A 17106-nucleotide genomic window follows, 5' to 3' on the forward strand; every position below is an offset into this window, starting at 1 on the left:
TCCCCTCAAAATATGAGAGTTAATCTTATCCTGTCTTCTTAAACATGTAAACAGTTTCCGTGAACATCTTTTAGGTAATATTTACTAACATTAAAGCTTACTATTACTCACTATGGGAAAATAAAATGCAAAATCATTTTAGATTGGCAAAATTTTAAATTACAAGGAATTGAAAAGAAATACTAAAATTTGGCTTAAAATGAGTCTAAACCATTCAAACTTTACCAAGTATCTCATTTTCTTTTTCTATACTTATATGCTTAAATTTTTTTTTACTTTATTTTTTAAGCCTACATACATTTCATTTGCTGAAAACAACTCCAAGCATTCTTAGCATCTAACCAATCAAAGGCTTTCCATTTTATTTTAGAAATAAAGAATTTCAGTATCAAAATTATTTTACTTACAAAAAGTAAAATCAAGTCTAATTTTAAGGAATATCTTGTTCACTAGCAATATAAATTCACTGAAGGACATAAATCATTTTATTAAAATATTTTATAAAAATTAGAAACTAGAGCAAAGTGATCACCCTTATATATTCACAATTTACATGAGAAACTAATAAATAGAGGTTAATTCTAACATAATGTTCTGAAAGAGAATTATAAAAATATATACATGGAATTTATTTTGTAATATCTTGGTGTGTATCTGGCTGAAATATTTTTAAAGAGTGAACAATACTGCCAGGTAACCAAAAGAGCCTTGCCTTAAGTGATGAATTTTGGCTACATAGATAGCTATTTAAATATGTTAAAAAACAACAGCAAGGACAAAAGAAATATATTTACACATAATTAAATTATCATTATGCCATAAAAATATTTTTTATGTGCTTAAAATATTAAAAACATTCAAAAATAAATTGATTTGTATTTTTGCTCCTAGTAGCTGCATTTAAAACAACATATGTTTGCCAAGTAGCAGACAATACACACACAATATAAGTATTAAGAGCATAGAAGTTTCCTAGTAAACTTTTTTGCTTTTATAATTCTGTTTCCTTTCATACCCAACAAATGGGATACAGAGGTATATATAACACCCATCATCCCTTATGAAAAACACCATTCTGAACATACAAGTGAATAAATATTTTGATATATGGATGATTGATATAGACATATATCTTTTCACTTGTATGATTCAAATGTTCCACACCTCATAAAGCTGTATTTCCTTTACCTACAAGAAATGTATATATGCACCTCTAAATATCTGTGTACTACATATAAATATGTATGTTTTTAGAGTTCAATAATGTATTTACTTAACAGATACATTAATAGATGTAGATTAATTCCAAAAACTAAGATTCAGTAGAGTTAAAAAGATATCTAATTAATAAAAATAGCTCCAAAAAATAACCTCTTCCCTTCGAAATATATTAGATTCTCATACATTGCAGTTAATTTAGTACTCTGTTATTGCAAATGATAAATAAAGAGAACATAGTCTTTCCTAAATTAAAAAAAAAAGGAGTCCCAGACTTTTATATTAATTTGAATAAATTATCATAAATTTTCTGGATAATTAATTCAAACAATAAGAAAAAGGTTGTTGAATTTATGAATAAACATTTCAAGGTAGGTTGAAATATTTTAACTTGAACCAAAAAACTAGTTTCTTTTAGAATTTTGCAACTCTCTGGATTAAAATAATTGGCAAGAAAATTTTTTTAAATAATCACTTTGACCATTAAAATGAAATGAATGACAATCTTTATACTTAATGTGGGTTTATTTTGGGTGGTCAGAGGGACTTGTGGTATGTGTGTATGCTTGTGTGTTTAAATGAACAGCCACACTAATAATGACTGCTGCTTCTCAGAGGCAAAAGTGGTTGAACAGCTCTATGAGTGCCTACTTCCCCAGTTCTGAGTCTACTAAAGGGAAACCACAGTATTTATTAAAGATAGTTACAAAATCACTCTTTTACAGGCGCTATGATTTGATTCAAAGCCTCCTAGAAGGTGAATGGCAACGTTAAACCATTAACCACTCAGCTCCTGAACATGAAGGAAATTACGCTTGTATAGCAACCAGGATTTCCTTCCCAAGATTTCAGTGGCAGTAAAAATTAACGATGGATTCCTGTAACTGGGGGAGGGGGAGAGAAAAAAAGTTTCTATCCTGCCTTGTTCTCAGATTACCTAAAGATTTATACTTCATAATGTATGACCATAAAATTATGGCTGTGAACATTTGGGGACATGATTTAAAATATAAAATGGAACTTAAAAGAAAGATAAGCTACTTAAATCTTTAAAGGGAAACTAAAACTAATGGTAATTTTCATGTATCACATTTCAAAGAAGAGTCCTTAAACCCATGAGTTCATGACAGCTTTATTCTTAGACCCACAAATCAAGCCATTGTTATGCTCTGAAACTGCAGGAACTGCTGCCACCTATAGGATCTGAACAATAATGGCAGTGTTTTACTCAGCAGTACCCTCTATTGGGGACAGAAATGTGCTGACTGTGTAAGTACTTTTCTTAACAGCAGGTGGCCTCACTTTTGATACAGATTTACCTCAAAGACGTTGGTTTAAAAGCTTTTTCGTGTTTTGTAAAATAAACTCAACTTTTGCCTGAATCTAAAGTTGCTAGGTGATTTGACATAGAAAAAACACAGCCTTGAACTCTACAAATTCATTTCCATAAACAGTTTCACAAAGTCATTCCCCAGTCGCTAATCTGATGTCACTTAGTGCCAAGCCATACCAACAAAGCCACAAAAGAGAGGCATTCTGCTGAGACTCAGTGTAAAGGGACAAAAAAAAGTGTTTATAGAGTATAGAATGCCAGTTACCACAATAAGTCCCATCTTCCTAGAGTTTACTTTACTCTATAATGAAGTAACCATAAAGCCAACAATTCCTTGTGGGATTTTCAGGTTATTTTAAACAAGGTTATACATTTTTAAAGATGTTTACTGTTGAGTACTCAAAAACTCAAGCCTTTATGGGTAGTAACAGGTACCAAAGATACTCGAATAATTTTCTTGGAACGGAAAATCAATTAACTTTTCTATGTTTTTATTGTAACCATCGAATGACAAAACAAAGGGTTTCCCTTTGTTTTTATTTTGTCCATATTTATTAATTAAAATAGCCAACACCTTTATTATTGTTAAAGATTTGAGAGCATTTGAAATGTTCAAAAATAAAAGGCGTTATACTCAAGGGCAGAAGTAAAGGATTTCGGCATATTCAGAAGCCAAGGTAGAGTAGGCTTATAAACCAAAGAAAATTTTATAGCAGAAAACCATTCAGTCAGAGTCAAGTAGCACTCAAGCTATGAAAATAAGTAAACATTGTCCACTATACTGTTACAGACATGCCATCAACCGACATTTGAATTCAACAGCAAGATGTTGCAAATGCTAAACTCTAAACCTCTGTCTATAATTGCAGCAAATGGCAAGGGAAGGAAAAAAAAACATACTTAGGACAAAACAAGGAAACAAAACAATATCCAATCTGGAGCTATGAAAAGCAAATAAAATTATTATTGAAATGTTGACTATTCCTGAACTATTAGACAGATGAATATTAAAAAATTTAGCCAACTACCCAGATATTTATCATGTTTCCATAAAAAACAAAACCTTAGAATTTGTTTTTGAGTATCATTCAGAACTCCTGTCGCAAAATCAGATTCCCAGAAAACATTTAATACACATTGCTCTTAATTTTATACATTAAATCTATGGTAAATAAATATATTTTTTAAGGCCACTGAAATAAACGGTCACTGCAGCTTTACATAGGCTGCGTTTGCCACCGAGGACTGTACACAGAAGTATTATCCTGCCCTTTGTGTGAGACAGCAAGTTAACCCCCTGAGTTCTGACACTCCCATCTTTCACCGGTGCCAAGGCCTAGCCAATGGCTCTACCATTATAGGTATGTTTATAGTCCTGAATTTAGGCCTACCAACTTAATTTTTTCTTTACGTGTCTTTACATATCTGACCTGCCACCATCTTCTTCAAATGACTATTCTGTGCTACTGACAAAAGCTCTGATGGACATTCAATCCCCTTCATAGGTGAGAAATGGCAGCTAGGCAAGATAGAGAAATAGAAGAAGTTGTAAGTGTTCAATCAAAAATGATGGGTACCTAATAATTATAGGTATAAAAAGGCTTTAAAACTATACTTTTGAATTTTTTTTTTTTTAGGCAAGGCAATCCTTGGTTGACTTTACAGATTACAAGGACCTTGTCAGTTTACAATCCCTTATTTTTTATTTTTTTACACCTACAGCACCTGGTCTTCCTATGTAGTCTCCCATCCAAGTACTAACCAGGCCCGACCCTGCTTAGCTCCCGAGATCAGATGGGATCGGGCTTGTTCAGGGTGGCATGGCCGTAGACTACTTTTGAATTATTATAATCATTTTCTCCAGCTACAGACAGGCATTATTTTTAAATTGTTTATTTAATCATTATAGTTTAACCTTTCAACTTTAATTTTTTTTTTCAATTTCCAAACTAAGGTAGGGAGATACAGTTTAAAAAGTTTCTATTTGTAATAGGGTTAAGCAAATTTATTTGAACTATATTTATATGTAAACAATATCATTGTATGGAAAGTAACACACCAGCCCAATAAATATCAGGTGGTTCTCAGGGTAGATACTTGTGTACACTAATTCTGCGCTTCTCCAAACTTTCTGATGGCATCATGGGTTTGCTCTACTATGAAGTAAATGTTGCTTTATTAGATCAAATCTCCAAGTTCCTATTAACTTAATAATGAACTATAGCAAACTGGATTTTTATTGAGCTTTTTAAAAGATAGTAGTGATTAGATATACATAGATATAATCATATGTGGTAAAACATTTCCAGTGTTTCTCATATTTCATTTACATATTCTTTATTTTCCTAAATTCTCTGTATCCTCATTGTACTACTTTCGCAGAGTCTATGACCTAGAACTATTATTAATACAATTGCATAAATCTTTCTTTTATTACTTCATTAATAAGCCACTTGGACAATAACAATAGCTATGATAGAGTCTGTATCCACCATTTGTCATGTGCTAAGGGCTTTTTCTTCCTAAACATTGATCCTTAGATCATCCCTGTGAAATATTATCTCCACTTTACAAATGAGGAAACTAAAGGACAGGGAAAGTATATGACTTGCCCAAGTCTACCAGGACTGTAGATTACAAATCAGGTGCTCTTTTTATTAAACATCTGTGGGTATAATTTAATTCAACAAAAATTATTGACCACTGATACATGAAACACAGGATGTTAATGTATTTTTTACAAGACAATTTATTTTATAGAATTGAATTACTCAAAGTTCTTAAAAATGCATAAAGTATAAAAACCTGAATGTGACAAAATTTTAAAATTTGCTTATACTCTTGATATATATTGTCACAATAAAATGAACACATTTTACAGCAAAAAAAAGGATTCGGCAGCTGAAAACTGTAAATAGTTTATGCTATAAAGTCATATCTATCGCATTTTAAGAACATATTACAATATGCAAACCTGTAAAGGGACCCCATATTGCTAATGAGTGGGATCATTTGCATTTGTAATATTCTTGATCTTTAAGGAATTAATAATCTCTTATTTTTTTTCAACAATACACTTTACCATTTTGTAGTGTCTTCATTTTGAAAGCACCTGGAATAAATAGTTTAAAAACTATCATTTTCTTTGTAGCTACAGTATACAAAGACAGCAATAGCGACTCAAGCACCAAAGAACTATAGTGCTACCCTAAGGACAAGAGACATTTTAGATTCTTAAATATATTAAGAAGAAGCCTTTTCTTTAAATCATCAAGTCATCTCACTTTTTTTTAAACAGTGACTTAATCCTGTTTTACACAAAAATCAAATGCAATAACATTTCAGTCAGCATACATTATATAATAAGAAAAAAAGAAAAGGTTTTGATGGATATCCTAAGCTTCAGTTCTAAGGGACATAGGTAGGAGAGCAGATGGTTCTCAGAGATGCGATCACAGAATATTTCTATTTTAGAAATTCCTAATTTCTAAAGGTGCATTTGAAGGGTAATGTTGATATGCCTACCATATGACTCTAGTAAATCAAAATGAAAATAAGATCATGCGTGAGGCTTTTTGAATGAAATTTCCCTTTAAAATAGAGGGCTATCCAGACAGGAGAGGAGGTGGGGGGAGGGGGAGGGGATGATGAAAGAGGGCAAAGGGATTAAGAAGTACAAATGGATAGATACAAAACAGTCATGGAGATATAAGTGTAGCATAAGGAAAATAGTCAACAATGTTGTAAATGTAAGGAGGAAGAAGGATACTAGATTTAGTAGGGTGACCATTTTGTGAGTTATACAGATCTCTAATCACTATGTTGTACAACTAGAACTAATATATTATTATATGCCAACTATAATTGAAAAAACTCATTGAATTGTACAATGTCAATATGAACAACTAATTGTATATTGTACTTCAATAAAGCTGAGGGGGTGGGTTGAAAAATAAATAAATAAATTAATTAATTAATTAAATTTAATTTAATTTAATAAGAGGGCTATCCAATACTCCTCTTCCCTATTGGTACCATCCTCGGGCCAAATGAATGTTGCTAGCTCTGCTTTGGGCACACCAGTTGATTTTCAAAATATCTCCTTATTCTTACCTGTGTCTACAAACTCCTACTTTTCATATAAGGCCCAGTTTTATATTCTTTTTTCAAGATAACAAATTTTCAGTTAATATTTTCGAACTGTAGTTGACTGAAACCATGGAAAGCAAACCATGGTTAAGGGAAGAGTACAGTAATATTCTTAAATGGCATCTATTACTGTGTCTCAGGTCTTATCATTCTTGTAACATTCCTGAATTGCATCTATCACTATATCTCAGGTCTTATTCTTGTGCCAATTTCACATTAAGTGTCTATGTTGTTGTTTCTAAGTACATATTCTATTTACTGAGGCTTCATTTTACATGGAGTCTTCAGTGTATCAGGTACTGAATAAGGCAGTTACTAGTTTGAGGAGCTTATATTTCACCAATATAAGAAGGCAAATGTGAAAATCAAGTATTTCAACAGAGAGTGTTTCAATGCATCCACAGTGGTGTCAATGCAATTTATCAAGATAACATACAATGCTATTTGGAATACAGAGGAGGAGCTTTTGATGTAGGGAGGTGAGAGAGACCCAGAACAGTTGTATGCTGAATTTGAACCTTAAGCAATCACTGCATTAGAGATTTGAGATCTAGATGAGTTGACAGACATAAAGGAATTAAATAGCAATAGAACATGCTGCCTGGTTATATTGTTTTTGAAAAAAATTACTCCAGCACATAATTATTTTTTTTCACTTTTTCTTTCTCCAAATGCTTATCTTCTTTTTATACCCTAAATTTCTGTTAAGTTCAGAGATACTTCCCAATTCCAAAGAATTATGATGTTTATTATGATGCTCATATGCTCATATGATGCCACGTATCATGTGATGAAATTAATAGAGTTCTAAAACAGATCATTCTTTTTGCTCCTGTCCTGTGAGTAAGCAGATAATCTATGCTGGAATTCATGTAATTGCTGCTTGATAGCATTCAATTTGGATGGTGCCTCACAGATAATCTCTAAATAGAACAATTGGTTCCAGTTTGCTGGTTGAAAGGCAATTGTAAAAGAAGGGCACAGTTAAATGATGAGTACTCCATTAATCAAAAATCAGCCGTAGAGGACTATGATCCTAGCAAGTTTATCACCTCCCTGGGTGGTTGGATTTTCTCTTCATAAACTGTCTTAGCTTTTGTTATTTGGGTTTCTACTGGATAGTTTACTTATTAAACTGTAAATTCTCCGAGGATAAAGGGTTTGTTTTTATATTTTGTAACCTCAGTCTCTATTAAAAATTCCTTATGGAGTAAAATCATGAGACAGAAATATTTCATTGTCCAGAAGATGGTTATTCTATATTAAATGAAATTTGTTGTGTATAACTTGTTTTCTTTAGGTAATTTATCTCTCTAATTACACATTTTAAAATTTAAACTGTTTTATGGAATTATTTCTAAAATGTACTAAACACAGTGCCCTTGGAAAAAAAAGCTTTGGTATATCATCCACCACCATGATCCTTCTTCAACAATGGAATTATTTATTTAGATCTAATTTGTTAATGGTTTAATGTTTAGTTTTTAAAACATAGATTGTTAGCATTTTGGCAAATAATATGTAAAATCTACTAATGAGGTTTCCATTACATAAACTACTTGGTTTCTTAATATAAGGCCTATAATTTTTCATAAAGTGAAACACAAAGAAAATACCCACAAAAACACACTTTGGCCAATAGCGATCCATATCTCTGGTTTTCTCTTTAGTGATGATTGATAGTAAGATGTGCCACATGGCAGTTCAACCACTATTTCATCAATGGAAACATAAAAAAAACTACCCCCTAATCCTGGAAGAGTAAATGCTAAATTAGCTGTTCCCCCATCTTTCCTCTCTTCTGGTTTATTCCTCATGATAATAACTGAAATGTGCTGGTCACATATCACTCTCAGGAGAGGTAGGAAGGAAATGTGCACAGATTTTAAAGCAGCTAGGAAAAATATATAATAATGATTATATAAGGAGGTGTTAAATGTATATAAGCAAATTTATTTTATTATTCAACTCCAACATTTAAACCATCGATATATAACTTGTTTTATCTGAAGAATCAAAATCTGTTAAAAACCAGGCTCCAAAATGCTGTTTTATGACTTGCATAATTTCAAGAAAGCAATCACTTCTTTCTTTTATTAGCCTGCCCTCTCATCTGACTGTGGCTTTTACATAACAGAAACCATGTCTTACTCTTTTGTATCTTCAGGGCTTGCCTTACCTTGTATCATCTATATATATTTGTTAAAATGAGAGGATATATGAAATATTTGTATTATAAATGTTTTTACATGAATATTTTCGTGCAAAGAGGCTTTTAAAAGCTGACACACAAGTTCGAACCTTGGACATTGAGCCTCACAAAACAGTAGTAATAGCCACCATTTATTAAATGACTACTATGGAATTTACTTTATCTGCCTTATCTCATTTAATCTTCACAATAAGAAATAATAACCATTCAAATGAACTCCAAAAGCAAATTTTATGCATTGGTTAAAATAATATTGTTTATTTTATTCTTTTGGGAAAAAGCATAAATAATTCCTTTGAAAATCTTTACTACCCCTTGGAGTAAAATACTATTTTTATCTCCTTTTTACATGAGAAAGCCAAGACTCAGAGAGGGGAGTGATTTGACCAAAGTTATACACAGCTAGTCAGTGGTTAAGCTTACTCCACCTAATTACTTAACTCCAAAGTCCATGTTTTTTCTAATATGCCAATTCAGTTTCCCAACATCTATGAAATAGGGAAAATAATATCTACCACATAACATTGTTGTAAAGTTTACTTTTTAAAAAAAAATACATGAAAACACAATGGCTACCAACAGAATAAATATTTTATATAAATATTAGCTTTCTTCATTCAGCATCCAACTGTTTCCTTTCCTTTGAGGATCTATAATACCTAACAAATATCCAAATATCTACCACATATATGTGTGTGTGTGTGTATATATAAAATTTAAATACATATATATGAATATATAAACATATATCCTGTAGTTATTTGAATCCATATTCTTCTTACCATCTATTTATTAGATATCAGACACACACATACATATATATGTTTATATATGTGTGTATATACCTAAATGTGTGTGTACACCATCTAAACTAATTCCCATTTATCTCACTAACCTCTTCTATACTCCATATCTCAAGCACTCTATTCATATATACCATCAATAACATCACAGTTCCTTAAGTTAACCTTTCAATTATTGCCTTAGTTTAGGATACCTAATTGATTTTGGTTATTGCGCTTTAAATTTACATACTATCTTGTCCATCCTGTATTCTCTTAATAATTTTCAAAGCTTTATGGCTCAGAAATTTCCAAGACAAATATTTTAGTTAATCTTTTAATGTCATTTATTTAAAGCATTCCATATTTAATGTAATTGAATAATATATGTTATAATTTCATAAGATAAGAAGTAATAAATGCTGACATATTTAAATATATAGAATTTTTAACAATTTTTTAAAGTGTGAAAGGCAAACAGGTGAGGAGGAAACATTAACAAAACATAACAAATAAAAGGTTAATATCCCTAATATTCAAAGAGATCTTAGACATCAATAAGAAAGAGACAAGCATATCAATGGGGGAATAGACAAAAGAATAAACAATTAACAATAGAAAAATATGCAGCAGACTATAAATACTTGAAAAGTGGTTAACCCCACAAATATTAAATAAAATGAAAATAAAAATTCAATAAGGTGTTATTTTTTGTGAATTGACAATTCCAAAATAAACCTAATACCTAAGATTATTGAGAGAAGGGAGAAAATAACAATCATACATACTATATAAATAGAAATATTTTTTCTAGATATTATTTTAGTACTATATAGCAAAATTCAATATTTAGTTTTTTAAATCGGGATAGTAGCATACTGTTTAAATAAAAAAAAAAAAAAAAAACCCATGGACACAACTACAACAAAACTAGTTAACAAGATATCTCCATGAATGACAAAATACAACAGGTGGGAACAAACCATGAACAGCTCCAAATCACTAAAGGGTAATTAGTCCCTGGAAAGCAGAGACTACCAATTTGAGAAGTGCAACTGAAAAACAGAGACTATTTCCCATTCTATTTTCTGGGTAAGAGTGCAAAGGGTCTGCAGCTGCCCTCATGAAGGAAAAGTGCCTAAAAGTGAGATGCAAACTAAACAGGATGGTGCAATATGGTCAAAAGAAAGAGAAGATCCAGATAAAATGGAGGAGGAGAAGAAACAGAAAATTTCATAATGTATGAGGTCCTATTTTTGAAAACAGAATTGAGAGTTCTAGAACTATAAAGCTAGAAAAGCTATTCTGACACAACCTTCCTACCTAAATGTTAAGGATAATTACTTTCACATAAAAATAATCCACAAAAAAAGACTGCAGTTGAATCCCATAGAAAGTTCCTATTAGAAAAGAATAAAGAGAAATATTGTATCTATAGATAATAAAAACATGAAATAAACACATGCCCATAAAACAGATGGAAATTCTAACTTAACACTTCAAAATAAGCTGAAAGAAATTAAGAAAATGATAGACGATATTAAAGAACATAAATCACAATTAGACCCAGAAATAAGGTGATAAAAAAAATTAGAAATAAGAAAATATTTTTCAAAAATGAAAACAAAACCACAAAAACATGAGAATAAATAAACATAATTGATAATGCTTTAAGAAAAATAGAAAGTGAAAAGAAAAAAATTCTTTTAAGAAACAGAGAAATCATAAAGACATGAGATAAAGTAACATATATAGAAGACACAAAGAAGAGTCAACATACATACAATAGAGGCCCCTGAAGAAGAAAGCAAAAACAGTGAAACGAAACAAATATTAAAACTAAAGAAACTTTAGTTTTCCACTTCCCCCAGCACCAGGAAACCACCAATCTACTTTCTGTTTCTAAGAGTTTGACTACTTTAGAGACTTCATGCAAGTGTAATCATCAAGTATTTACCTTTTTGTGACTGGTTATTTCACCTAGCATAATGTCCTGAAGATTGATTCATATTGTATGTAGCAAATAGTAAAATTTACTTATTTTTTTAAAACTGAATAATATTTCACTGTATGTGTACAGTATATACCATATTTTCTTTATCCATTCATATATCGATGAGCATTCAGGTTGCTTCCATCTCTCGGCTACTGTGAAAATTGCTGCAGTGAACATGGGTGTGCAAATATCTCTTCAAAACTCTGCTTTCAATTCTTTTGGATCTATAATCAGAATTGGGATTGCTGAATCATATGCTTATTCTGTTTTTAGTTTTTCAGGGACCCTCCATACTGTTTTTCATAGTGGCCATCTTAATGAGTTTGAGGTGATATTTCACTGTGGTTTTGATTTGCATCTCTAGTGAATAGTGAAGTTGGGCCTCTTTTCATGCTGCTTGTTGGCGATTTGTATATCTTCATTGGAGAAATGTCTATTCAAGTCCTTTGCCCATTTTTAAATTGGATTGTTTGTTTTTTGTTGTTGACTTATAGTTCTTTATATGTTCTGGATACTAACCCCTTATCAGATACATGGTTTGAAAATGTCTTCTCCCAATCTATACATTGCTTTTTCACTTTGCTGAACAGAAGTTTTTAAGTTTGATATTTATGTATTCTTGCTTTCGATGCTTGTGCTTTTGGTGTCATACCCACAAAATCATTGCTAAATCCAATGTAATGAAGCTTTTCCCCCTAAGTATTCTTCTAGGAGTTTTATAGTTTTAGGTCTCACATTTAGGTCTTTAATTTATTTTGAGTTAAGTTTTGTACATGGTGTAAGGTAAGAGTCCAACTTCATTCATTCATGTGGTATCTTTTGTCTGATTTGGCCTCATGGAATGAGTTTGAAAGCATCCCCCCTCTTCAGTTTTTTGGAAGTTTGAGAAGAATTAGTGTTCTTTTAATGTTCGGTAGAATTCTCCAGTGAAGCAATCTAGTCCTCGGCTTTTCTTTCTTGGGAACTTTTTGATTACTAATTCAATCTCCTGACTAGTTATAGTTCTGTTCAGATTTTTTATTTCTTCATGATTCAGTCTTGGTAGGTTATATGTTTCTAGAAATTTATCCATTATTTCTAGGTTACAAATTTGTTACTATATAATTGTATATAGTAGTCTCCTACGATCCTTTTTACATCCACGACATGAGCTATAATGTCTCTTCTTTCATTTCTGATTTTTGTTATTTGAGTCTTTTCTCTTTTTTTTTCTTAGTCTAGCTAAGGGTTTGCCAATTTTATCTTTTCAAAAAAACAACTTAAATTTCATTGATGTATTATTATTTTTCTATTCTCTATTTCGTTTCTTTCTTCTCTAATCTTCATTAATTCCTCTCTTTTCTAACTTTAGGTTTAGTTTATTTTCCTTTTTTGAGGATGTTGATTTGAGATCTTTCTTTGTTTTTAATGTAAGTGTTTATTGTTAAAGCTTTCCTATTGGCACTGTTTTTGCGGCATCCCATAAGTTTTGGTATATCGTGTTTTAATTTTCATTTGTCTCAAGATATTCTATAATTTCTCTTATGATTTCTTCTTTGACGCCTCGGTTGTTCAAGAATGTGTTTTAGATCCATATATTTGTGAATTTTCCATTTGCTGTTGATTTCTAGTTTCATTCCACTGTGGCTGGAAAAGATACTTGGTGTGATTTCAATTTTCTTAAATTTGTTAAGTCTGATTTTGTCCTCTAATATGTGATGTATCCTGAAAGACATTGTGTATATGTGCTTGATAAGAATGTGTATTTTGTTGTTGGTGGATGAGTGTTCTATATATTCCTGTTAGATCGAATTGGTCTATGGTGTTGTTTAAGTCTCATTTCCTCAATGATCTTCTGTCTGGTTGATCTATGTCTTACTCAAAGTGGGGTATGTAAATCTCCTGTTTTTGTGTTACTATTTCTCTGTGTAGTTCTGTCTTTATCTGCTTCATATATTTGGGTGCTCTGCAATTAGATACATATATATTTTTAATTGTTATATCTTTCTGGTAAATTGACCCTTTCACCTTTATATAATGTCCTCTTATGACAATTTTTGTTTTAAAGTCTATTTTGTCTAATATAAGTATAGCCATCTCACTCTTTTGGTTATCATTTGTACAAAATATTCTTTTCCATACTTTCACTTTCAGCATATGTATGTCCTTATATCTAAAGTGAGTCTCCTGTAGACAACATAGAGTTGGATTTTTTTTTAATACATTCAGCCACTCTGTCTTTTAATTGGGGAATTTAATCCATTTAAACTTAAAGGAATTACTGATAGGGAAGAACTTACTATCACCATTTTGTTAATTATCTTCTGTATGTCTTGTAATTATTCTGTCCCTCTTCTCCTTTCTTGCTGCCCTCTTTTGTGTTTTGTTGATTTTTTTGTGGCGACATGCTTTGATTCATTCCTAATTTTCTTTTGTGCATCTTCTGTAAGTGTTTTCATTGAGATTATCATAGAGATTACATATGACATCTTATAACAAACTACTTTAAATTGATAACTTCAATTGCATACAGAAATCCTACTCCTGTACATCTCACCCATTTTGTGTTAATAATATCATAAATTATATCTTTTTATGTTTTGTATCCATTAAAGTTTTATAGTTATTTTTATCTTATTATCTTTCAAATTCTATACTTGAATTAAAAGTAATTTATATATCCTATTACAGTATTACAGGATTCTGTACCTGTCTATTTATTTACCTATATCTGGGAGCTTTATATCTTCATACACTTTTGTGTTCTTGTCTAGTGCCCTTTCGCTTCAACTTGAATGGCTCACTTTAGCAATTCTTGCAAAGCAGGTCTAGTGGTGATGAAAACCTCAGCTTTTGTTTACCTCCATCATTTTTGAAGAACAGTTTTGCCAGATATATTATTCTTGGTTGACAATTATTTTTTATTTCAGCCCTTTGAGTATTCCACCTTACTCCCTTCTAGACTGTAAGGTTTCCGCTGAGAAATCTGTTAATAATTTTATGAGAGCTCCCTGTACATGACAAATTGCTTTTTTCTTGCTGCTTTCAAGGTTCTCTCTTTGTCTTTAACTTTCGACAGTTTGATCACGATGTGTCTTGCTGTCAGCTTCTTTTATATATAAAATATATATATATTTTATGGTGCCATTGGTTAATGAAATTCAATAAGTTTCAGCTGTATAGTTTAACAAAAAGGCATATATGTATTTCTATTTGACCTCCTCTACCCCGTCTACCTCTCCCCTTTCCCCTCACCCCACCCTCTGCCAACCACTAGTCTATAGTCCAGTCCATGAGTCTCTGTTTGTTTGTCATGTTCATTTGTTGCTTTTAGGTTTATATCCTACATATAAGTGATATCATGTGATTTTCAATTTTTTCTGTCTGGCTTATTTCGCTTAGCATGATTATGTCAAGGTCCATCCATGTTGGCAGTATTTCATCTCTTTTTATGGCTGAGTAATATTCCATTGTATATATGTACCACAGCTTCTTTAGCCAATCATCTATTGTAGGACACTTTGGTTGCTTCCATGTCCTGGCCACTGTGAATAATGCTGCTATGAACATCAGTGTGCAAATATCTTTTCGGATATGGGTTTTCAAGTCTTTGGGGTAAATTCCCAGTAGAGAGATTGCTGGATCATATGATAGATCAATTCTTAGTTTTTTGAGGAACCTCTGTACTATTTTCCATAATGGTTGTACCAATTTGTAGTCCCACCAGCAGTGTATGAGGGTTCTTTTTTCTCCACATCCTCTCCAACATTTGTTATTACTTGTCCTGTTGATTATAGCTATTCTAACAGCTAGCGGTTTAGTGTTAGCTTCTTTGAGCTCATCTTAGCTAGAATTTTTTAAGCTTCTTAAATTTAGATGTCCATTTTCTTCCTCAGATTTGGTAAGTTTTCAGTCATTATTTCTTTAAATAAGCCCTCTGTCCCAGCCTGCCTCTCTCTCTCTCTCTCTCTCTCTCTCTCTTTTTCCTTCAAACATTGATCAACTTGATTATGTCCGATAACTGCCTTAGGCTTTCTCTCTCCACTTTTCATCTTTCTTTTTTCTTGTCGTTCATCTGACTTGATAATTTCAAATTACCTGTTTTGAGTTCACTTATTCTTTCTTCTGTTTAATCAAGTCTGCTATCGATCCTCCCTAATGAAATTTTCAATTTAGTTATTGTATTCTTCAGCTCTAGAATTTCCATTTGGTTCTTTTTTATAGTCTCTATCTCTTTTTTGGTATTTGTTCTTTGTTAATGCATCGTTTTCATGATTTCATTTAGTTGTCTATGTCCTTTTATAGCATACTGAACTTCCTTAAGATAATTATTTTGAATTCTTTGTAATTCATAGGCCTGTACTTCTTTAGAGTTGATATCTGGAAGTTTATTTTGTTCTTTTGATTTGGGCCATGTGGATCATGTTCCCATTTTTTCTTGTGCTTTGTTATTTTTTGCATTTGAAAACAAAACAAAAACAAAAAAACAGCCACCTCTCCCAGTCTTTATGGACTTGCTTTGTACAGGGAAGATCATCATCTATCAGCTCAGCTAGGGATTCTGGGGGCCTCTCAAACCTTTTATGGAGATGTATCTTAACTGGGCTTGTGACTGTAATTTCCCAATTAGAGAGGTTTGCCAGTTTCTTTTTCAGGAGCTTATAGAAGAGAGCTTGCTTCCTCTGGTGTCTTTCTCTGACAGTCCAGGTTCTCCGACACTGCAACAAGCCACTGAGCTCTCTTTTGTACTGTGTGCCTCCCCGCCCCCTCCCCCACAGGTATACCAGGTATGCCAATTCAATCGGCGCCAGAGTCAGGTAAGACAGAAACTAGTCACTGAGGCAGTCCCCCCACAAGCCAGAACTTGCATATATATTCTACTCTTCTCTTTTCCTCCATAGGGAGAAGCCAAAAGTTGGGCTTCTCCTTCCAACCATGAGCTATATCAGCTTGGGGGAGGGCCTGACATGGTAGAAATGAAACAGCTTTTCTTAATCATTTCAATATGACTGTTCTTGGCTTTGAGTTGGCCTGTGGTACTGCAAGTTCCTAATTGGTTTCTGGAATTTTCATAAAGGCTTTTTGCATGGTATACTGTGTTAAATCAGTGTCTATGAGGACCAAGGTCTGGAGTTTCCTATTTTGTGACATCACTCTAAGCCATTAAGGTTTGAAGTGGTTTTTATGCAAATTCAGGAATTGATATAACTCAAATGATTGGAAAGACATTAGCAAAGGAACTGGTGGCATTGATCAAGAATGTGAATATTACAATAAGACATTCAACCAGACATTAGAGCTTCCTGGCAGAGGAGAATAACACTTCCTATGAAGTAGATTTGAAATAAGGCAGGGGGGGAAAAAAAAATACACAAAGAGAAAGAGAGAAGGAAGGAATGACAGACAGATGGAAGAAAAGAGGGAGAAAGGGAGGGAG

General features: G+C 32.1%; 1 protein-coding gene and 1 non-coding gene across 4 annotated transcripts in view; both read right to left on the reverse strand.

The window, feature by feature from the left end:
- Window positions 1-17106, reverse strand: part of CAMKMT (calmodulin-lysine N-methyltransferase) — a 329988-nt gene that overhangs the window by 218598 nt on the left and 94284 nt on the right. The window lies entirely within an intron of this gene.
- On the reverse strand, window positions 4265-4383 carry LOC112477966. The gene has a single exon (XR_003045690.1). It is a non-coding gene; the product is annotated as a 5S ribosomal RNA (ribosomal RNA).

The sequence above is a fragment of the Pteropus alecto genome, unplaced genomic scaffold (genome assembly GCF_000325575.1).
Source record: "Pteropus alecto unplaced genomic scaffold, ASM32557v1 scaffold131, whole genome shotgun sequence".
NCBI classification, from domain to species: domain Eukaryota; kingdom Metazoa; phylum Chordata; class Mammalia; order Chiroptera; family Pteropodidae; genus Pteropus; species Pteropus alecto.